Here is a 24781-nt window from a genome sequence, read left to right on the forward strand (position 1 = left end):
ATCGTTCAATTTTTTAGACTACACTTATTCAAACCCCCCCTTTCTAAGTGTTTTTCTATCCTTCACTCTTGATCTCTAGTCTTCAAAGCATAACAACCTTCTAAATCATGGCCAGCACCACCCTGATGGAATTCACAATGAAGATCAGGTCGGAATCCTTTTGAGGGAGGGTTTCGAGGAGGAGGCATAACTCTTGTTATGATCAACCCTTTCCGATCCAACGCGGGATATAGTTCAGTGTAAGTCATGGGAATAGGATCATAAGTTGTCCTACCAAGAATCTGATTTTGTTTCTTCTTCTTATTACCTTGAGAAGGAACAGACAATGGACGTTGATGCAGGGTCCTATGAAGCACTGATTGAGGAAAGCAAACAAGCGTTTCCTTCTCTACTCCAAAATATGAATCACATGACGTAACCGATGGTTTCCCCTGATTTGGAGTAGCAACTGAAAAGGCTAGAGGAGTATCCACTTGCTTTGTATCAATCGGAGGAATGTTGCATTCTCTCTTCAACAAGACTTGCAGGATTTCCAGAATCTGATCCATCTGGCTTTTCAACTGGCTAACCTCTGCTCTTATCAACTCTTGGTCTTGTTGAAGTTCTTCCATACTTTTCAGATACATGCTTCTAGTTCAATGTGTCGAGGAATCATCTTGACAGATAAGCAAACCACTCTGAAGATGGAGACAGACGAGAATAAGTTTTCTGGACAACCTGGATGTATGTATGCAAATGATGCAATTGCTGTTTTTTGTTTTTTATTTATTTGATTTTCAAAGAATTCAAGTTATTAATTTTTAAACATCAAAACATGAAGGAGGTAAATCCTATATTGGATCAAAGCTTTGATCAAGTTATCATCAAGATCAATCATCCATTTTGGTGGATTAAGGTTTTCACCCCATCGACACCCAAGATCCATTGAGTTTGATGAAACTTATGATGTTTACAAAGAAAGACCTATGAGTTCCTTGGAAATCAAATGAATGCATGGATGCATGGTTTATGCATCAATCACAATCAAGATCACACATGGCCGCACGAACAAAGTCCAAAGGTTCGACGTCACGAGCATGGAGTCAAAGTTAAGAACCACCCACAAAGGTATGTACTAGGGAATTTTGTACCTGCCGAACGGGTTCTACAAAGGTTCCCAGAGTTTTCAATATTCTATCGGATACTACCGGCACGCACAATTGCTCATGGGCGCCAATAATATGCCTAAGAAGACCTCGTCTGAGCGTAGCCTCGCATGACAACAAGCTCAAATTGGTACTCGAACTTGTTTCTGCGCTACATCCTAAAAAGGCTTAGATGGGTTAAAAGGGTTCTAGGCCATTCAGCTTCTACAGACACTCACTATTGAGGCCTCCACTGATTGGGGTTCCACCATATGATGCTCATGTTAAGGATTGCTCCTGACATGCAACTATTGGTCTTACCACCTCCTATCTCAAGTTACTCACCAAAGTCCGGGTTAGGACTTTATCTCATCACAGAGGAACCATCGAGCACCAAAAAGAAAAAAAGAAAAACAAACAAAGCACACAATAATATATACAGGTAAAAACACACAGATAAACAAAAATAGGCTTAACACACTTAAAACTGGATCCCCAGTGAAGTCGCCATGAAAATCTGAGATCGAAGCCATAGGATTGACTCGACTCAATATTTCAGTGAAAGTCGCCACCGCGCTTTATTATTTCCAAAGGAAAAGGGAAAAGAACGAAAAAACCCAAAGTTTGTTTTTAAAACAAAAAGAGATCTTAGGTACGTGTGTTGATTATACAAGGGGAAGGTTTTAAGCACCCCTCATATCTGTGGTACTCCATAGGAACCTTTTAGAAAATCTGTGTCGTGTGTGCTAAAAAAGGGGTTTGTTTTATTTTAAAATAAGCGCGGCAAAACGTTAAGCCTTGTGCCTACATACCTCCTCGGTGCAATGGAGAAGTCAGAGCTAATGTAGTTCCGCTTAAAGGGAAAACATTTAAAACGAATAAACACTTTATCATCGTCAGAGAGAAATACTCAGACACTGATCCTGAGCATGAGAACAAACGATTTCTTTGCATCGCAAATGAAAGAAGGGCTCCAACTCGAATAAAATCAACGAGTATGCCACTAGCTCTCTCACGCGGAAAAGATCTCATTATATCAATCAATTTCAAACTCGTGGGGTATCGCCACTCGTTTCAACGATTAGTCGTGTCTAAGCTTTTTGAAGAAAAAGGCCACTAAGGGCAAAAGATATTTTTAAAGAAAGGTTTTAAAAAGGTTGCAAACATAAGAAGGTTTTGTAAAAAGGGAGAAGATTTTGAAAATTAAAGAAGGGGAGGAGATGAAGAGGCTATCCTATTGCGTAAAATAAAAGCTAAGGAAAAGAGCGGTCTAACCGAAATAAGAAGCCAACACTTGAAATTAAGAGTCAAGGTAGATTTCCCATCCTTTGGACTTATCAATACCAAACCAACACATTATCACTTGGGGATCCAGATGAACTTATTATCTTTAGCACCACTTTGCATTAAGCACATTAAAATTCTGACGGAAATCGGGCAGAGTAAAGTCTGTTTTCGGGTAAAATCCTTATATCAATGCCTTGGAATTAGCCATCAAGGACTTTCAAGGAAATACCTGCATGCACAAACAGACAACAATCCAATGCCAGACAGACAGAATAACAGCAGAGTAATAACGGAATAAGGGTCTAGAGATACTAAGTCCATAAGTCCGAATCTCCAAATTGCTCGGGATAGTAACCAATAGTCCGAAAAAGAGCCTTAGGTGTTTTTTAGATTTTTGTTGTTTATTAGTGTTTTAGCATAAAAGTAAAGTATGGTCCAAGTGGACAAAAGAAAAATAGCGGAAGCATAAACATATGTCCAAATGGACAAAGAAAAAATAGCGGAATATAAACGTCCAAATGGACAAAGAGAAAACAACGGAAACATAAACATGATGAAATGATAAAATAAAGCGATAAAGCGAAAGATAAAGAGCGATATAATAAATTGCGGAAATTAAAGTTAATTATTAGATGTTAAAGATAACCATCTTGAAACTTGTCAAGTATAATATCAAAGTTAGTAATGAAGATCGATGGTGAGTGAAGGATGTTCTCGGATTTAAATTCAATGGAAATTTATCAGAATCCTGATAAAATCATAGCGACTACACGATAAACTTCCATAAGTCATAAATCAGCCGCATACAATTCTCTTCCATATTTGATCTTTTTTTATTCGGGACACGAAATATTGCGCTATGTTAAGTAGATCGCCAAGTGATTTATGTAGAAATCACCCTACAACGAGGCCGGTCAAAACTTTATATGCTAATGCATGCGAGAGAAGTGATATGTAGATCACTCTCCAAAAGCAATACCGCACGAAAAGAAAAATAGGGAGCGATCTCGTTTTTACCAAGAATCCATAAGAATTCTCAAGGTATCAAAGACTTTCATCGATCAAAAGAAAAAGAAATAAAAGATGGAACCACATTCAAAAGCTCCTTTCATCCATAGTTTCAATCACTTAATATTGCGGATTCGGATTCTCATCCTATCGACGCCCTAAGTCCATTGAAATTAGAGAGAAATTAGGCCTCTAACTTGTGATTAAAAGAAAATATCAAAAGAAAGGAGTAGAAGATGAGTTAGAACCAAAAACAAGTCAAAAAAGGCAAAAAAACACATTCTGCTCAGATGTAAATCGACTTGCACAGAGTGTAAATCGATTTGCATAACTCTGTTTTCAAATCTGCGTAGTTTTTTAGTTATGTAAATCGATTTGCACCAGATGTAAATCGATTTGCACAACACAGTTTTTCAAAAAAACAGCAAATTAAGAGAAGAAAACTTGTTTAAACATAAAACCAAACACCTTGTGATCTTGGATCAATTTGTGCACGAAAATGTATCAAGTAAGCAAGCAAAACTCATCAATGTAGCACCAAAGGTGCATCAAACATAAACAACAATGGATCACATCTTGAATTATGGAAAGGATCTAGAATTTTACCAAATCTTCCACAAACTTTGAATCTTCTTCAAGAACACACAACCACAAGCCTTAATCTCTCACAATTGATGAAGAAAGTAGTGTCTAGGTTGAGGTTTAGCTCTAAATTAGTGAGGTTCAACATGTGACTCACTAATTTTTGTGGAAGAAACAAGAGCTTTGAGTGAGGGGTTTGGAAGAGGTGAGGAGAGAAAGAGCAAGAGTTTTCTTGGCTATCAAAGCTTGAAAAATGAAGAGGGGAATGACTCAACTTATAGGAGCTAGGCTTGGGAATTTTTGTGGTTTGGAGTGTTGCACCCCAAAATTTTCCCATCTAATTATTCTTAATTGGCTTACATATCTCATTTATTTGCATTTTTAGGTCATAAATAAAATCACGCATTCGTTAATAGTTTGAAGTGAGATTGAGGATCTTGGGTGTAAGGACTCCTTTATGGCTTTTAATAATTATTCACATGCGGAACAAGATATGTTGAGTCATTCTCCGACTCTATTTTTCTAATTCTATCTCTCACCAATTCAAGGGGTTCCTACAACCGATTAAGGTACAAGAAATGAATCATGGTTTGTGCAGTAAAACGATAATGCGTTCGTTTATTTTGGGTATATCAAACCAATGTCTTATGCATATCAAGTTTGTTTCAAGTACAAATATTGGGAGAAAGTGAAGGCATACTTGAATTTGAGAGAGAAAGGAGCTTTATGAAATATTCAAGGGACCTCACTTCGACTTTGTTTCAATCACTAGCTGCACCATAAACCCATTCAAATATGTCTAAAATCAAATTCATACATTTCAAAAATCCATTCATTACAAATTTCCAAACTTCATTACAAAAATATTCTTACATCACATTTATTACAAGTCCATACAACATCCATTACAAATCCTAATATCCATCAAGAGTTCCCTACAAAGATTCATCTATAGGTTCTCAAATAGAAGGAGTTTTCAATCTTTCAAGTGCAATACTGTTTCAGGAACATTCATTCAAATATAAATGTATCACAGTGTACCTATATTCACAATATTTAAATTTCAAAGTGGTAAGAAGTTAAACATCGAGCAGAACAGCAGGGGTCCAATTCACTAGTGCCCTATTTAACTTCATGAAGTTTCTGATGCGAAAGCCGAAGTCAGTAACGATGTTGCCAAGTTTGATTTGTTTCTCAAGCTCAAGCGAGGAGAAAAAACAAGAGAAGTTCATGGCAGCCCTGCACAACCAAGTAGGAAATTCATCAATGAGAAAAAGATAACAAATTGCATCAAACCAAAATCCATTCACAACAGTCCAGCATACACAAACAGAAATCAATTCAGAACTTGCAGCCAAACACTTACACATTAAAAAAAAAACAGCACCAAACTCACCTCAAACTCCCTACACTATAACTACCATTTCCTAACAGTTTGTTATTAACCTATAACCGTTTCCTAACTAACTAACAGATTATTACAGAAATTCTCCAACTGCCAAAACTAACTTCTAACCAACTTTCATACAATCCTAACAACCTCCAACAGAAATATAACAAACTGCTAACTGCAAAATCAGAAACTAACTAACCTATATAACAGGGCCTTCTCCACCATTTCTGTTTCCGCACCTTCACACAATCTTCACCACTTTCTCTTCACTTCATCACCATCTTCACTTCTCTGCTCCACCATTCTCATTCCTCCATCTTCATATCTCACTTTCTGAATTCAGAACTCTAGATTCTTCATTCATCATCATCCTCACTTCCATTCATTCACCACCATTCAATATCTCCTCCACCACTTCTCACCCTTCATCATCACCCTCATCATCTTCATTCTCTCTGAAACTTCTGACTCACGATCCCTTCACCATTTTCACACTTCATCTTCACTTCACTTCTCACTCTCTCCCTCTCCATCATTCTTCACTTCTCAGACTTCATTCACTCTGTTTCCATCTCCTCCACTTCATCACATCACCTTCAGCAACACCGCATCTTCATCTTCTCTACCATTTTTGTTCATTCACCTTCACCACTTCTCAACATTCCTCAATCTTCATCATTACCCTAACAGAAAATCGACAACAGAATTCACAATAAAAAAGGAGGAAGATCTCAGAAGAAAAAAAAGAGATGATAATCAAGTCTGGAGACTCACCGTGACAATCACATGAAGAAGACTCAAGAACTTTCTTCATCGATTCAATAATCACCAACAACCTCAACCTTCAACAACTTCTCTACACTGCAACGTCTTTCAATCAAGGAATATCCTCGTCGATCACCTCCCTGCTTCGACGCGACAAATCAACACCTTCACGTTGAACATCTGTTCTTTGCAATCGCGGCTTCAATCACATAATCATCATCGATCTCCAATCAGCTTCAACCTCCATCGCTGCAAACAACACACATGAAATCTGGCCGCCGCGAGTTGTTTGAGAAAGAGAAGAAGCGTCGTTTGAGAGTCTGAGAGCAAGAGGCGAGAGAACTTCGAAGTTGATTCGGGATTGATCGATGGCAGAGACTGGTTAATTGAATCACGGTGGAGGTGAAAGAATTTCTCCGGCCGCCGCGTTTTGAATGAGAAGAGGGAAGAAGGAAGTCATTCACGTGAAATCCCAAAGGTCACACAAATCAAACCCTAAATCCCTTTTTCTTCTTTCTTAATTTAATTTAATTTAGAATTTCTTTTATTTTTTAATTGATAAAAATCTGGTTGAAGATAATCTGAATTGGATCAACAATCTTAGGCTACGAATTGCTATATCATATCCCCTTTAAGCCCATGTTGCGCCATTTTTGGCAAGCAAAATCTGAGCAAAAAACGCCCTTTTGGGCTATTCTGGTTGGCCCTGCGCCCCTGCTATTCACCATCCCTAATTTCAGTCCACACCCCCCTGTGTCCAATACTAGAATTTAGATGTTAATTAGATTTTTTACCTTTTCTTTGAGTAATTGAAATGCTAATTTTCTCCCTCTTATTTTAGACTTTAGTACATAATTTTCCACATAAAAAAAGATCACAAAAATATTAGTTTAGGCTATTATTGTAATTCTTTTGCTTAATTCGAATACTTTTTCTCATGTAAAATTCTCATAAAAATAGTATCTTTAAATTCATTTTCGCACTACTTTTTGAATCATTTGTTTCATGTTTGGTGCTATATTTTCAAGTCATTTCTTTTAGTCAATTTTGCACTAATTTTGTATCATTGTTTACTTGTACTTTTTTACTTGTAACTGTGACTTCATCTTGTGTGTTCCCATAATCTTAGGACTCATAATTCATAACTTTTAGGTTAGTCTTCCCTTTGATAATCCTATAAATTTAGGTAGAACTTTTAATTAGACAATTTAGGACTTAGAATCATTTTTAGATTAGGTTCTTTTCCTTTTCAACTTTAAAACATCTAAGAAAGGACGACGCGAATCATGCTAATGCTCTTTTTTTAGTGGGAAAGAAATGATTGGGGCGTAGGCCCCGATGTATGTTCTTTTCTACTTAGTGGGAGAAATGATTGAGGCGTAGGCCTCGATGTATGTTCTTACCCGCTATTTAGAGAAATGATTGAGGCGTAGGCTTTGATGTATTTCTCTAATTTCTAAATACTTAAACTTTTAAGGCATGATTCAAGTCACAAATAAGTTCCCCTTAAAAGACACCCAACCAAAAAACACTTAAAACACTTAATAAAGGCTCAGACCTAAACAAAGTAAGGAAGTGATGCGAAGCCTTGTAGTGGGTTTTGTCCATCATGGAATTACACCTAAAAAATACAAACCAATTTTCATTTTTCTCTCTCTTGCCTCCGAGGCATTCTTTCTCTTGCCTTCAGGGCATTCTTTCTCCTAATCGGACACGTTATTTCCGCTCCATTCCCAGCTTAAGACTCCAGAGGTCGAGCAGCGGAGTGCGAATGTAACTGTTCAACTAAAAAACACAAAAACAAACAAAAACTAAAGAGCCGAACTACGGCGCTCTGATTCCTGAAAAGGATACGTAGGCATTAGGTCGCGGGGCCTAAGCGAGCACAACTATTTATAAACCTTATTTTCCCCGTGTTTCCTTTTCTTTCTTTTGCATGCATTCCCTTAGCATTAAGCTATATTTAACACACCCTTAGATTAGAACAAACATAAGTGGATCCTGTGGAGTACCACAGACGTGAGGGGTGCTAATACCTTCCCCTCGCGTAACCGACTTCTTACCCGATCTTTGGTCGCAAGACCTTTTCTTATCCTTTCTTTATTCCAGGTTTTCTGATATTGCTTTCCCTCTTTGGGATAAATATATTGATGGCGACTCTGTCTATTTTCGCTAGCGTGCGACATGGAGTTAGGATTGGAAAATAGAATTAGGATTGGGAGATGGATTTGGAGCCAAAAAAGAGATCCAATGGTCTTGATGCAATCACATGAGGGTTTATGATCAAATGATGTAGGCAATCAAATACAAGAGCTAAGTCATGCTTCCCATTCCAAAAGCTGAAATTTGCCTTTATTTTTCCAAATTCGCACTGGTGCAATCTATTTACACTTTATGCAAATCTATTTACATTGCTGAAAAAGGCAAAATCTGGGGCAAAAACAGTTATGTAAATCGATTTGCACATTATGCAAATCGATTTGCACTGATGGCAGAAGCAAAATCTGGGCAAAATCAGTTGTGTAAATTAATTTACACCTTATGCAAATCGATTTGCACAGTGAAATTGTTGAAAAATGCCTTTCTTGAAGGATACTTTGACTTGGTACCTACAAAACACAAACATACAAAAGCACAAGGCAATATTTTTGGTATTTTGGTTAGTAAAACAACATATGCAAGAAAAACATTGGTGTTTGATGATTCCTTTGCAGATGAATTATACACAAAATCACAAGCAGAGTTCTAAGTTGAAAACTTCTTGGTTGATGATTGATATGCAAATGATGTATGATCTTAGGGTCAAAAATTGGGGACCATTCTAAGCATTGCAAAAGCTTCCTGGTGGATCATTGAAGCTAATTGGATCCCTAAGTCACTCCCAGGTCTTTCCAATTACTCTGCTCGACCTCATTTTCAGAGGTATGTAACTTGAATTCGTGCATACTAGTTTGAGCATCGTTTTAATTGCTTCTTGTTATTAATCTACTCAGAATCATGTAAAGATTGATAGCCCTAAGGTTTTAGGGCTTGATTGTTTGATTTAAGAGTTTAATTTGAAATTTGAATTTTAGGGTTCATACGTTTTTTAGTTAAATTCATGAGTTACAGTGTGAATAAATTTCTGAAAGTTGCATGGTTGAATTCATGGTGAAATTCTGATCAAATTAGTGTTTTACGAAGAAGATGAAGTTTTGGTAGGAATTTTGAATTCCATTTAGGGTGCTTTTTGAAAATATAATGAGTTGTGTGCATTGGCTTATGACTACATCGTACACAGCTCACTTGGTTACCACTTCCCCCTTAAAGCGCTTCATGACTCCTTGGTTTGGGGTTCAAATCCCCCTCGCCCCAGACCTTTTGATTTTATTTTTTTTATGTTTTGCATCTTCTTGTTTTCACATAACTTGAACTGAGTGCATCTTGTTTTCAACTAACATGCGCTAGCCTGATGGTCGTTGTTTTGTGTAGTAAACCTAAGGTCCTGGGTTCAAACCCTTGTGACAACATTCCCTTTAATTTTAATTACTTGTTTTGTTAGCTTTTTATTAAAATTTCAAAAATCATAAAAAATAGGTAAATTAACCTTTTTAATCCCTTCTTTTTTGTGTGATTTATTTATTTAGTTTATTTTAATACCATGTTAAAAAATACCAAAAATATTTATTTTATCATCATTTAAAAATTAATAAAAAACCATGTCTTTATGTTTAAAAATCAATTAAAAATTGTTTTGTTTTTTATGAACTTTGTGTATTTTTGTACATATTTGTTTAGGGTTAGAATAGGATGTCTTTGACTTTCTTCATGTACCCTTACACCATTTCTCTTAAAGAAATTGGTATTTAACAATTAAAATTTATTAGGTTTAGGTGTTTTTGTTTGACCCTAATTTGGAAAACCTTAGGTTTAAAACCCTAACCAAAAAATTTGCAACATGTTTATCTTTGCTTATCCATGTTTATTTGTACATACTTGTTGATTTCTTTTAATCCATGCTTTGTACTTAATTGTTATTTAATTATCATCTCTTATATGTTTTGTTTATCTAACCCCATGTTTATGCATCATACTAATAATTCATCATTCATACATGAGTTTGAATCCAAGGGTTTAGATACATCCATCTCTCTTACTTATTGTTTATCATACTCACGTGCTTGTTCTTGTGCCACGTGATATCATACACACACACGTGAGGTGTTTATTGTTAATTGCTTGAGCTTGTTGTTTTGTCCAAAAGGATGGGAATGATATTGACTAAATTGTCAAAGGTACTCAAACTCTTTTATAATCTCTTTTACTTTTGTGTTAAGTATTTTAAAGCTTTTCACATGTTTATGGTTTTGTATTGTTAAAGCTTAACCAAACCCTTTGTTTTTTAAACCTTGGTACTAAGAGCAGAATTATTCCCGGTGAAACTATTCTTAGTCCATTGACCTTTGTATTGTTAAAGCTAGGTCTTTTGTTTTGAAACCTCGGTGTTAAGAGAAGAATTATTCCTGGTGAAATTTCTCCTAACCCATTGACCTTGTATTTTAAAGCTTGGTCTCTTATTATTTTAAAATTGATAAGTATTTTAAAGCTTAACCTTTTAAACTTATTAGGTATTTTAAAGCCTAATCCCTTTTTAAACTTGTTAAGTATTTTAAAGCTTAACCCTCTTTTAAAAAACTTGTGAGTATTTTAAAGCTCACACCCAAAAAGATTTTGGCCACTTTGGCCCCTCTTTTTTTCATTTTAAGAGGAACTACAGAAGCTTTGACTTCCCTATTGCACTTAAGGGGTATGTAGGCCTAAGATGCGATATCTTATCGAGCTCACTTTCAAAATCTTCTCTTCCCATACCCACCCTCTATTTCCAACAAGTTTTTCACATAAGTTTTTCACAAAAAAGGTATTTATAAACAAAAGACAATAACACAAAAACAAAGAGGTTCCCATGGAGTACCATGGATATGAGGGGTGCTTAAAACCTTCCCCTTGTATAACAAACCCTCCGTAGTCAGAACTCTGACAAGTTTATTAGTTTTGATTTTAAAAACTTCTGTGGGTTTTATTCGCTCTTTCACCCATTCCTTTTTGGAAACAATAAAGCGTCGTAGCGATTATGTTTAAAATGAGCTAAGTCTTCCCATGACTCTAGTCTCACCAATTTCACCGCAACAATAAGTGTTAACCCAGTTCAGTGCAATAACACCTAATCTGGGGGCTACCAAGCTAGAAAAGAAATCCACAATTAGTAGTACTAGTTCAAAGCCTAAATAGTCCCAGTTTATAACTTCTCTCCTAAACCCTACCCAGTGCAACTTCTACCTAGAAATCAATATCTAGATATAAGAAATCGACATCTCATCTCCAATCACCATAGTAATAAATAACAGGAACCCATTAGAAAGATTACACTTTCCAATGAAATTACTTCGTAAATAACCTTAACTAAGAAAAATACTTGATCTTGCTTAAAAGCTTTGATCAAGAATAATACTCAATTCTTTGGCTTAAAAGCTTCAAGAGTGTGAACACACGTCCATCTTAATTTATCAGAAGATACATGAGTGACACAAAATAAAGAACACACGAAGAACTTGAAAGACTCCCAAAACAACAATCCTTATTTTGCACACTCGGTTTCTATTTGTGAATGCTTGCAAACTAGGTTTCCCAAGTTCTTATTTATAGACTCTTGCAGTATAGGATTGGACTTTAAAATAAATCCAACCTTTTCTTTCTGAAATCAACTGCGAAATCTTCACACAAAATAGGAATAAATCAAATCAAATATTAGTTTTTTAAAAGAAATCTCAAAGATTATTTTTCAAAAAACCTAAATAAATCTGCATTTGTCCTATACAATCCTTGATGTCTTGCGCCTCTAATGATTCTCATACTTTTCAATCAAATCTTATAAGGATAAAAACCAGTCTAAACTGTCAAGATGTTCTGGTTTATGATGTCACAACATTTGGCAAAACAAAGGTCAAAACAGATAACAGTTGAACCTGTTATGACAGTTTGTAAGAAATTTTCAATATCTTGCTCAACATCAGTTATGAACCATGTTTTAGAAAATATAATTCCAGTCACAAAACCATTGAACTAACAATTAGGTTGAAGATCGTTAATATTAATGAACTTACCTTAAGGTGCTTAAGCCTTGTTCATTTGAAGGATGAAGTTTATCAATATTATTGAACTCACAATTAAGTTCATGGTTAGCCAAGTTGAAACCATAGGTTAGAAGATCAAATTGTTAAAATCTTAAGAGGTAATTGGTAATCCAGTAAAACTAAATTGAGCTCGGATATTTTGTGGAGAGAAGCTTAATCACTTCAACCTACAATTAGGAAGGAAGCTTGGCCACTTTGGTCTCAGCATTTCAATGGAGAAGACGTATACAATCATATCTTCCGTCTATTATTATCATGGCTGTAGAACAACTAACATTTCCTTGTATAAGAGGGTTCGTGAGCTTCACCTACTAAAATCTCTCAAGTATATAATGGAAACACTCAAGACCATTTCTTGGGGAGGGGAGTATGTCTTTTATTTTTGACCGAACGTCTATAACTCTTGGCATTTTTCTTCTTCTCTTAAACTCTTAAAATTCTGCATTTTATTTCAATATTTATTTTCCGCTGCATAGATATAGAAAAATATTTTCAAACTCTAATTTTAATCTTGAAAAGTTTTCAAAACCATGTTTTTTCAAACCACACAATTCACCCCCCCTTCCCCCTCTTGTGTGAGAAGTCTAAAGTCCAACAAGCACTCCTTCCATATATTTCATTGCTAATGTGCCACATTCATCTGTCATCGAGTCCATTTCAAATCAGGTATCATCAAGGGTAAGACACCATCGCATATTAAGAACTATGTATGTGCTTCCTTCAATTACCTACCAAATCAATCCTCGTTAGGTACTTCATATCCTTTATAAAATAAATTTTATTATTCTTACTTATCTCATTCTCATTGTCAAAATTGCCTCTCTATAACAACAAAATTGATCCAGGGCCACTTAGTGAAGCAATGCTCTTGAGAAAACGTGTACTTAGAAATATTTTGACCATCAACCCAATATCAAACTAGTAGGATGAAGATGGGCCTGTGAGATTAAGCATTATTCATATAGGTGTATTGAACGATTCAATGCCTTATTAGTTTCCAAGGACTATAACCAGATAGAAGGAGTGGATTATTCTAACACGTATTCACTTGCTGCAAAGCTAACCAAGGTCAGACTTGTATTCGCTCTTGCATTCATTCACATGTAACATTTTATCAACTTGATATCAACAATGCTTTTTACATGGTACATTACATGAGGATGTTTATATGATAATTCCTCCTAGTGTTACATCATCCAAGCTAAACCAAGTTTGCAAGTTGATTAATTTCTTATGTGAACTTAAACAAGCTAGAATAAAATGGTATGAGAAGTTAACATTTCTTCTAATTCAACATGTATACGAACATACTTCATCTGATCCTTCAGTGTTTGTAAAAGGCGAGAATACAAAATTCACAATTCTTTTTTTTCGATGTTGATGATGTGATCTTAGCAAGAAATTCTCTTTATAAGTTTCAAACAATCAGAAAGTCCTCTATCAAGCATTCAAAATAAGGGATCTTGGAATTCTCAAATATTCCCTAGGATTAGAAATGGCTCATTCTAAACTTGGCTTTTCACTTTGCCAAAGGTAATAGTATATTAATATTCTAGAAGATTCAATAATGCTTGAATCTAAACTAGTTTCTACCCTATTTGATCCTCCCATCAAATTATATTTCGCTACCACAAAAAAAATTTAGTCTCCATCGAACATTATTTATCCCAAAGGAGAGAAAGGAAAAAATTGAGAAAACCTTAGAAGGGAAAGAACAAGGTCTCGCAACCAAATTCGGGAGTCGATTACGTAAGAGGAAGGTATTAGCACCCCTCACTTCCGTTGTACCCAACAAGATCCACTCTGATTGTTCTAATCAAATGGTGCGTATATCTAAAGAATTGCTTTCTAAGGGAATGCATGAATGAATTTATGGGGAAAAGGAAATGGTTTTTATTATTGAGTTCGCCAAGATTTCCTGAACCAAGTGCCTACGTATCCTAATAGTGCAATGAAGAAGTCAAGGCTCCGTAGTTCGTCTCAAAAAGGTTTATATTTTGGTATATTTTTTACGGACAGTGCTAACATTCACACTCTAGCATTAGGCACGACCTTCGATGCGGTAGAATGGAAATAACATGCCATTTAATGAAAAGTTTAAAGAGAAAAGCCAAGGAGAAAAATGATTTGGATTTGTTGAAATGTTTTCCTGGGAAATACATCAAATGGTCCCTTAATGATTGGGGGTATTTGAGTATTTGTCCCTTAGTATTGAAAAGGGTCTGAGATACGTATTATACTAAAGTCTATGACATAAGAGCGAGTATTCCGTATGAGTGAGACAAACGTCTCATGTACAAAATACCCTAAGAAGAGGTAAGGAATGACTCATGTCCATCTTTTCTCATGTACTTAAATCTCATGATGAATTTGTACGTATTGTATATATTACATATTTTAGATTTGTTTAAGAAAAGAGGTTTGTCTTGAAAGGAAAAAGAGAATGCAATGCAAAATAGAAAACAAAAGGGGAAATATCTACCCTAATGATATCATGCATGAAGGACTCAAAGTTGAGATCAAAGGAAGTAAACCTTAATTGTTATCATGCTGGGATTAAAATCCCAAGGTCTAATTAATTCAATTTAATCAAGAGATTAACATTTAATTAACAATCCTAAGAGAACATATCATTACACAAACAATACACAAATGATCAAGCAAGCAAGAAGAACTCATCATGAAGTATCGCTTAAGAAAGATCGAGCAAATATTCATCAAGCAAGTTCAAAGACAAGATACCAATGTTTTGAATTAAAATCAATTAAGAAATTAAAAGAAAATAAAAGTAAAATATTAAAATAAAATCCTAAAATAAAAAATAAGTAGAATAGCCATGTGTGAAAAACTGTCAGTTGGTTCGAGATTGTCTTGGTAGTAAAATTTCTTGGTTAGGAGGTTTTAATAATTAAACCTTTGTATTTGGTTGGAAGGATAGTCTTTGTATAACTTCAATCCTTTTATTAGGAGGTTCATGGGAAAATTTTGTCAAAAGCTCACATCAAGTCAAAACTCCCAAGAAGAAAATATTTGAGAGATGGGTAGGCCAAATCATTAAACCAAACTTCTATAAATTTTGAGTACATCTTTCATTACCCTTATCTCTTTACATTTTAATTATTTATTTCGGTTGCATTTTCATGTATCTGATTTTTTATTTTCCTTTGTTTATATCTTGTTTATTTTACAAATGTATTTCAAACTATGATTTTGGATTTTTTTTTGTCTTATTTATAAAAAAAATGAATTAATTTTTTAGGTGTATTAATTGTTCAAATGATTTTTCATCATTCATTTAATTTTTACAAATTTTTATTATAGTAAATAAATATATTTAATTTTTGAAAATTTTCTATGAAGTCATTTTTATAAAAATAATTTGAAAAAATATCACAGTTAATAATTATATTAATTTCAATAATTATTTATTTTTCTTCTTAATATTAGAGGAAATACTTTTTTGTCATAGTATATTTTCAAAGGAGACTAAATAGTCATTTGAGGTTTTAGCAAATTGGTGGAGTAACAATTTAGTTTGTCTTGTTACTCCATTATATTTCTTTTAATTATGTTTTTAATTAGCATAAATTATTGTCGTTTTTGTGTTGAAATATAAATAAAAAAGGTATTGTAGATAAACATACTAACTCTGTTTGATTATAGATTATTTTGCATAAGAAAATGTCAAATTTGAAGTTACCTTAAAACCAATGAAACATTAATGTTTTTCGATTATATCTTTATTTATTTATTAGTATTTTTTATTAATTCTTTTAATTTTTTATATTATTAATAAAATAAAATTTTAAATTCATTCGTCATATTTCCTACCCATACAATCTTTAAATATGCGTAAAATTTTCATAATAATATATAATAAAAAATAGAGGAATTAACTAATTAATTCTTATGACTGGAGGAAGAAACAAAAGCATGCCTAATGAATAATCTACAATATAAGAAAGTTCACTGATCTGGAAAATACCATATTGCCCTTCTGTTACCAAATTCTACCACGTGGATGCCTTAACAATCTTTCTTTTCTTTTGCTTCTACTACCAACCTTAGGGTTGCTTCTACTTTGATAAAACATCACGTTCTCTATCTTCCTCTACCTCTCTCTTCCTCTTCCTCTTTCTTTTGTCTCTCCTTCTCTGATATTGTTCTTCTTCTGATTTCTGTGCAGATGAATATGATGTTGATGGTGACGATGAACATGTTGCTGATGATATCGTGATGTTGATTTTGAATCATTGATGGTTGTTGCTAAGGGTTACGATCGTGAAATTGATGATGATGTTGGTGACGCTAAAAGTCACACCAAATCGGTGAGATCTTTCTTTGTTTTTTCGTATTTTGAGTTCTATAATCTCTCTGCTTCTCTCAATATTTTCTGAAGGGTTTGTGTAAAAAATGAGGAAGATGATGATAAAATAGGGTTTCATGAACGTTAGTGTTGTATCCCATTTACTGAATATGAACTGCGTTCTTTTTCTTTCTTCTCATTGTTTTTCGAAAAATTGTATACTTTAGGATGATGATGATGATGATGATGATGATGATGAAATTTTAGGGTTTTGGTTATGTATTCTGCTGCAGTGAAAAAATGTGAATCAGGTGTTAACTTATTCTTTTTCTCTTTACTGTGAACCAAAGTTTATTTGTTATTTGTAGTAAAGATTAGGCCCATGATTGTTCGATGAAACTGTATGAGGATTGAGGCCTTTAACTCGCTAACATGATTTGAATCATTCCCCTTAAAAATTCTGATTCCTTCACATAAACCCTAATGATGAATTATGAATCTTCTTTACCTTCTATGGTATGATGGTTGTGGCAGTGACACCAAATCACCATGTTGCTTATATCGTGGCTGCTGCATTTTATGCAGTTTGGAACCTCTTTTCAGGATTCGTCGTCGCGAGCCCTTTAAGTACTAACATTCACTAAGAATGTTTAAATGAATTTATATTATTAGATGTACGCTAACTATTGTATTTTTCATTGATTGATAGTTTCTTTTCCAAATTATCATGTCGAATTTCTTTCTTTATTCTCAGTCAAATGTCATCTCTAATTTGTTGGTTAATTCAAAATATAGATTGTTCGATTTGGTTTTCACTAAGTTGTTTTGTTTCAGACATATATGGTGCCATGGCTGTTGCAGGGAATTTTATATGTTCAATTACCGGAATTGACTCTCTTGGACGTTTTCATCTTTCAATAGATGATGTTCTTGAAGGACTTGGATATGCAGTTCCTCCAATTATGGCTCTTCTTTTTATACTTGATGTAAGTTCTTTTAGCTATGTAAATGATGATAAGATTGTGATTTTGTAGGCTGCTGAACCGAAATATTACGACTGTTGTACCAAATGATGTAGGGACTGAACTGAGTCATATAGCTGCTGTACCGAATGATGCAGGGAAGAAACCAAGTCGTACACCTGATATACTGAATACTGCAAGTGTTGAATCAGGTAATAATGCTCATAATTGTTGAAATTATGCGATTCTGCGGAACGTTAGAATGCATTTCAGTTTAGATCTATTAGTCATGTATTTATAATATATTTGGCTATGCAAGTGATGATAAGGTTGTGATTTTGTAAATAATGATAAGGTTGTGAATTTGTAGGTGTTGGCTGAATTGAGTTAAGTAACATTTCAAAATGATGAGGTTGTGATTTTGTAAATGATGAGAAGGTTGTGAACAATGGTCTTTCTCTCTTTTTTCCTCATATTTTGAAGGATTTGTATTTTGAAGATGATGATTTTGTTGATGATGATTTTGTTCAACCATAGCTTAAATTCAATGGAACTCTGTCTCTAACCATCTTCTTTGGCTTTCAGGAGATTCATCCAAGCTGCTGAATCTTCTTACAAGGTACTTAACATGGACTATACTTAATATTGGATATTCGAATTTCGAATCCAGATTCCCTGTGCACTGCATTAATGAGATCAGCACCATTGGATCAAGACAGCTCACATTTCGCCTTTAATAAATCGTAATCAAAATACATTTTAGAAATCTGAATTGTCTGATCTTTGATCAAACCGCCACAAATTCTTAACTGTGGCAATTGTTTGATTATCTGAATCTTCTGAAAGTGCTTCTACCTGTCAACTCCGAAATCGAATTAACAAAGTCAAGTTGATTGTACTTTTTTTGTTGTTATCAGGTTGCTTATCCAGAACTAGAATTCATGGAAAATTATTTAGCAGAGCTTGCACTTATTAAATACAGCTTCCTGCAGTTTTGACCTTCCAAGATAGCTGCTTCTACAATTTTTCTTGCTAGATTGACCCTCGGCCAGTCAGAACATCCATGGGTCTGAACTTTATTTTTAACACTTAACTTTCATTTTTTACAATTAGGCGATTAGTTTCAACTTAAAGTTAATCTAATTAGATTCACATGCTCATCGATTTGCAGAATTTTGTGTTCATACCGAGTTGATTTATGCCTTTATTATCCATGCAATATGTTAACATGTTTGTTAACAATAATAATGATTCTACTCTATAGCTGGAAATGAAATCCCTTGACGATGCAGCGAGATTGTTGCTTGGAAATTTGCAGGTTTGAATATATACTTCTGGTTCTCCTTTATACCTGCAATTGTATGTGCAATAATCTGTTTTCAATTTTTTCAACAACTCAAAATGAGTTACTTCATTGAAAATTATTTCGGTTTAACATGTGTTTTCGCTACGCGAAAAAGCTTGTGATGGTAATAGGTACAAAACTTCGACATGTTGTATCCACTTTAGCACTTGAAGTCTGGCAGCACCAGGGTCCATCTGCCAGTACACAAGTAAATCCGCGCGACGGCCTTTTTTGGTTCAATAAACCAGATATACTGCTATGGTTGATACAATTTCTGATATTTCAGGTAAAATATGTAATGTATTTTGTAATATTTTGCAATCACTCCAGTCTTGATAGGTGTTTTATTTTGGTTCTTTGTTCTTATTATCTTGATTGTAAAATGATTTCGTTTATTCCGTTACGATTGTGATGTTTATGTGTTTTTTGTAGGAGTGAAGCTATCGTATGGCACGATTGGGTTTAGGGAAGATGCATCGATTTTGTCATCGACGGTTGTGATATTTTTTGCCAAATTAACCTTTGTATGATGTTATGAAATCAGAATAGTCGGTCGGATGTATGGCTGTATTGAATTGTTGCTAGGTGACTGGTTTATGGTTTTGATCTACAGGTTGGTTTAAATGCATGATGTTAACTGGCCTTGGACAATTAGGGGTTCCATTTGTTAAATGCTGCAAGCTTCAATATTTTTAGCAACCTAAAGTGGAATGTATGGATCTGAATTGGTAGAACCGACATATAATGAACATGATTTTGCAGGTTGTTATATGTACAACAAGCTATTTTGGTGGCTCTGGTTTGATGGCCCCCTGACATTTTAAGATGAGCGTTTGGTGCGGAGCTGGCGCGAGCTGATTATGCTATTCTGAACTGCATGACCCGAATGTAGGTTCTGAAGTGATTTCCTCTTGGATTGAACATCATCTATAGGTATAACTCTGTCTTTCTTCTGGCTTTGAGGTACGGATCCGCCTTGGTGTGTGAAACTATTTTTGTATTAGCTTGCTGCTTAGATTGATATGTGTTTACATGTTAAAATATTCACATGTTCTTTTAACTTGTCATTGGGTTGATTGTGGAGGTGGCTCATGCAAGATGACATCGACGTTCAACTATAGTTGCGAATGCGAAGCAACCTATAAAACTCTCTTCAATGTCACAGTACCCTCTTATTAAATTGAAGTCTTTTGGTGATATTTTGCATGAATTTGGGTAGGGTCTGTCCGATAAAGTAGTAAATGCATTTAGGATGATGGCAGCTGAGGGTCTTACTCCCAGTCTTTTAGCTCTCAATTTCTTAATCAATGCTTTTGGTGAAGATAGAAGAGATGTTGAAGCATTTGATGTACTGCAATACATGCAAGACAGTGTATGTTTTTTACTATTCCCCCCCCGTTCTTTTTTGGGCCAAAGACCTTAAGTTATATGTTATTTATTTGTTTGTGTACTACAGGGTGTCGAACCTGATGTAATTACTTATACTACGCTCATGAAATATTTAATTCGTATTGAAAATTTCAACAAGGTATGTAATATACCATAATTGCAATCAATATGTGTTGCCTTCCAATGGTGACTATTACATAACCCTCAACAATCATTCACGAAAATCAAATGACACTAATGGATATCGATATTATTGCAACTGCTGCAAAAAAATAAATCCACTGAATATTTTTCTGGCTTTTCACCTTCCAAACATGGCTACAGTAGTAAAACACACTGCAAGAACAATGCTGATTTTGTGTATCATCATTACTATGACCTGTAGTGTGAGTTTAGCAGAAAGAGTTTTGAAAGATAAAAAACAGGAAATCATGTTGAGAAACAAACAAAAGGGTTTCTAAGAGCAGTGGTTGATTTCTTATGGGACAGTGGAAAAGGTTGTTATGAACCTGTTTGGCCAGTGAGTGTTTGTTTTGTGTTTTGGTTAATTATTTCTTTTATAATGTAGGATATGAAATTTGATTGGAAAATCATAGTTGGTGGTGGAGGAATTTTTGTTCCTATGTTTGCTTTGATCATTGGTTTTGATTCCAAGTCTTCTATAGTGATTTCCAAGTATAAGTACCTTTTTTAATCGGTAAAAATCGAACTCGGTATTCAGAGTTTACAACACTCACATACACGCGCGCGCCAAGTATTTGTCAAAATTAGCTTTGTTTTATAACTTTGATTTGTGAATGCAGGTATGATTATGTGTGCGGCATTGTCAACTATTTACTACAATATGAGGCTTAGACAACCCGCGCTAGATATGCCGCTTATAGATTATGATTTGGCTTTGCTTTTTCAACCTATGTTGATGCTTGGAATAAGTATTGGATGTAATGTCATGTTTGCTGATTTGATGGTCACGGTTTTGCTTATCATCATATTCATAGGTAATCTTAATGTTGGAGATTCCACTTCGTAGATAGTTATAAGTGTTCGATGAGTCTGAGATGATTGAGTTAAGAAAAAATTTAATTTGAAGATGAAAATGATTAATTGGTGTAGGTACATCAACAAAAGCATTATTGAAAGGAATTATTGGGGCTGAATATTGATTCTCTCATTGCTTCTATTAAAGCCGAGAGGGGCAATCGTAAACCTGTTTCAACTTCTATGTCTCTTAAACCAGGTAAATGATTTATCATAAGCTGCTCGATTTGATATGAAATTGTATATTTATTTACTCAGAAAGGCAAAGGTGGTGAAGAAAAGCAGTGGATCCATACCCCGTGCAAGCATGAATATAGGGAGTGCCTCTAAAGTATCGGAAGAGAATCAGATAATAGATTAAGGGCTTCCTGGTGTGGTTGTTTCAGGTAATTGTTCTATAAAGGAAAAATAGTTTGATACTCAGTATCTCCTTTGAAATGAACACACTCTAGACTTGTGTTAATTGTATTATAATTTTTTTTAAGCTCTTCAATTTTTCTATTGGCAACAACTTCCATATAATATTTAGCTTTGTTGTGAAAAGAAATCATTGGCCATATTTAGAATTTGGATTCATATCTTTTCACGTTTAAGATGGGAAATATAGTTATACATATTTTAAAGCAAGATGCTATGTTCGAGAATGATCGTTTTCGTCGATGTGGTCAAGATCAAGCTTTTTGAAGCAAGATCTTAAAAAATTTGTTTGAAATTACCATTTTTCTTTTTTGGTAGGATTATATGTGTCGTGCTAACTATATGAGTTTTACGATCTTCACAAACCGACTGATCATAATTTATTTATTGTCCATCAATTCATATGTAAAATGATTTTGATTTGAATTTCTTAATTAAAAATAAATATATTAATTAAATATAATTATTTCAACTGATTTATGCATTAAAATATTTTAATTATAGTATTAAATTAATAATCAATGAATAATTAATGATTCAAAGATTTTTTCTCAACTTATAAAATACTAAACAAAACAAAAAATTCAAATTAACTTTATAATTTTTAAAAATTTGAGGTTTCGGTTGGTATCAAGTTGTATGGCATGGAACAAATGGATCATAGGAAGTTTGAAGATTATGACATATTTCTCATTGCATCAATATTATATGTTAATCATATAATTTGTTTCTTATTTATATAACTTAAACTTTTAACTAGACAAGTTCATCAATGATCGATATATATTTAGCTCTATATATAAAATAATTAAAATATTAAAATTAAAATTTTAGCGGGTTAATTCCATCCAAATACGAAATAATATAGTACGGATACACACGTGTACTAACTGTATGGTACACGTACATGGTACTGATATTAACACATTAAATTAAATATTGAATAATAACAAGAATAAATTTACTATTGATTTAAATAATTTTATAGATAATTCCAAAATATTAATATTACGGTAACATGAAATTGCTGATCAAAATATTGAGTAATGATGGAAAAATGAGGTTACATATCAAAATATTGAATATTAACGAAAACATGAAGTTACTGATCAAAATATTGAATATTAACGAAAATATGAACTTACTGATCAAAGTATTGTATATTAACGGGAACATGAAGTTAATTGATCAAACTATTGAATATTAACGGGAACATAAAGTTATTAACTAAAATATTAAATATTAACGGGAAGCGAATAGTGAAAATAAAAGTGATTAATTTTTCATAAATAGTTTTCAAAAATTTACTTTTAAAAAGAAAATAATATATAAGAAAATTCATGCTTTCAAAATTAAAATGATTTTTATGCAAAAACAAATTTATTTTTTACAAACCTTTTCTTTAATAAAAATATTTAATAATTATAATTTATAATTTAATTTATCATTATCTTGACTTAATATTTTTTTAATTTCATATTTTTATTATTAGTTTTACTGTTAATTTAATTTTTTTATTGAATGGAGTATGCCTATATCACATTTGTACACCTTTAATTTACCTTCCCAATACAACTTTCTTTACTCATACTCAATCTTTCTAATCAAAATATTTTAATACTTAAAACAATTTACTTTAAACCAAGCGGTTGAGCTCCATTGGCAAGGAGCCCCGTCCAAGGACGTACTCGGGGAATACCGAGTTCGATTCCCAGGCGGAACAATCTTGCTTGGCCAGTGTGCATGCCTCTCCACACGAGCCGGATTAGTGGCCCACCTGTGGTGGGTCGACACCGGTGCAAATAGAAAAAAAAACAATTTACTTTACCTTCTACGATTAAAGATTGTTTTTAAATTTTCTATCTTTCATTATCATAATAGTAATTTAATGAGTTTAGTAATAAGTGATTTTAAGATCAATAGTTTTGGTGACAAAATAAACTTAGCTAACATTCTTATTTAAGTAAATGATTTTATAACAGATCATTTTTAATAAATATTTTTTTATAATTTTAAATTTTAAAAAGAAAATAATATATAAGAAAATATATGTTTCTAAAATAAAACTAATAATATTTTTTAAGTTACTTTTAATGTATAAAATCTGATACAGAAATAAGATTATGTCTACTAAACCTTTTGTACACGGGAATATGGAGTTATTGATCAAAATATTGATTATTAACGAGACATGAAGTTACTGATCAAAATATTGATTATTAACGAGACATGAAGTTACTGATCAAAATATTTTTAAGGTAAACGAGGACATGAATTTATTGATCAAACTAATATTTGTACATGAGAACATGAAGTTATTGATCAAAATATTGATTATTAACAGGACATAAAGTTACTGATCAAAATATTTTTTTGTTAATTATACATTCAATTATTATTTTTCACAGTTAACCAAATATTTTTCTATTAAAAAATATACATATAAAACAAATGCGCGTCCCGTACCAGAACCCGTGCGACCGCACAGGTTTGTTACTAGTTACTTTTATAACAGTTATTTAATTACACAGTACAAGGTTTAAAACAGACAAAATTACAAACAAACAAAATAAGTAAAAGTTATTGTATTGTACAACTATGAAACAATCACATAAACATACATATTACATTATCTTAAGATCAACACAAGGTGGGTATTGTATGCTGCATATGTTCTGATGTGTTAATAATTGTGGCCCTTTGGAAGGTCCCGTTCTACAATTGTAAATGCTGAAAAAAAAAAAAAAAAATCTATCAAGTTATGATTATTCAAAATATTAACATGCTAAACTCGCTTTCCTTATAATTATATATTTTCCCTATAAAATATAATGATGATGAAGGCAAATGATGATGGCATATATTTTGAAACTTAGTACTCCTCGTATACAATTATGAAATAAAAAATGAATCTAATTAAAATGAATAAGGTCAAACTTTAGGTTGGGCCCTCTTTCTTGTTTGTTAGATTTTCTAAGTTGTTAAAATTTATGGT

General features: G+C 33.4%; 1 long non-coding RNA gene and 1 pseudogene across 1 annotated transcript; both read left to right on the top strand.

Annotated features, from left to right (window-relative positions):
- The first annotated feature begins 16421 nt into the window (after positions 1–16421).
- Positions 16422–20316, top strand: LOC131606579 (uncharacterized). Its single transcript, XR_009284893.1, has 8 exons — positions 16422–17621; positions 17714–17809; positions 17968–18035; positions 18183–18216; positions 18515–18915; positions 19074–19228; positions 19375–19875; positions 20162–20316. It is a non-coding gene; the product is annotated as an uncharacterized LOC131606579 (long non-coding RNA).
- A 127-nt stretch (positions 20317–20443) lies between these two features.
- On the top strand, positions 20444–21669 carry LOC131606580 (sulfite exporter TauE/SafE family protein 3-like; annotated as a pseudogene).
- Positions 21670–24781: the final 3112 nt, after the last annotated feature.

Source organism: Vicia villosa, linkage group LG5 (genome assembly GCF_029867415.1).
Source record: "Vicia villosa cultivar HV-30 ecotype Madison, WI linkage group LG5, Vvil1.0, whole genome shotgun sequence".
Classification (NCBI taxonomy): domain Eukaryota; kingdom Viridiplantae; phylum Streptophyta; class Magnoliopsida; order Fabales; family Fabaceae; genus Vicia; species Vicia villosa.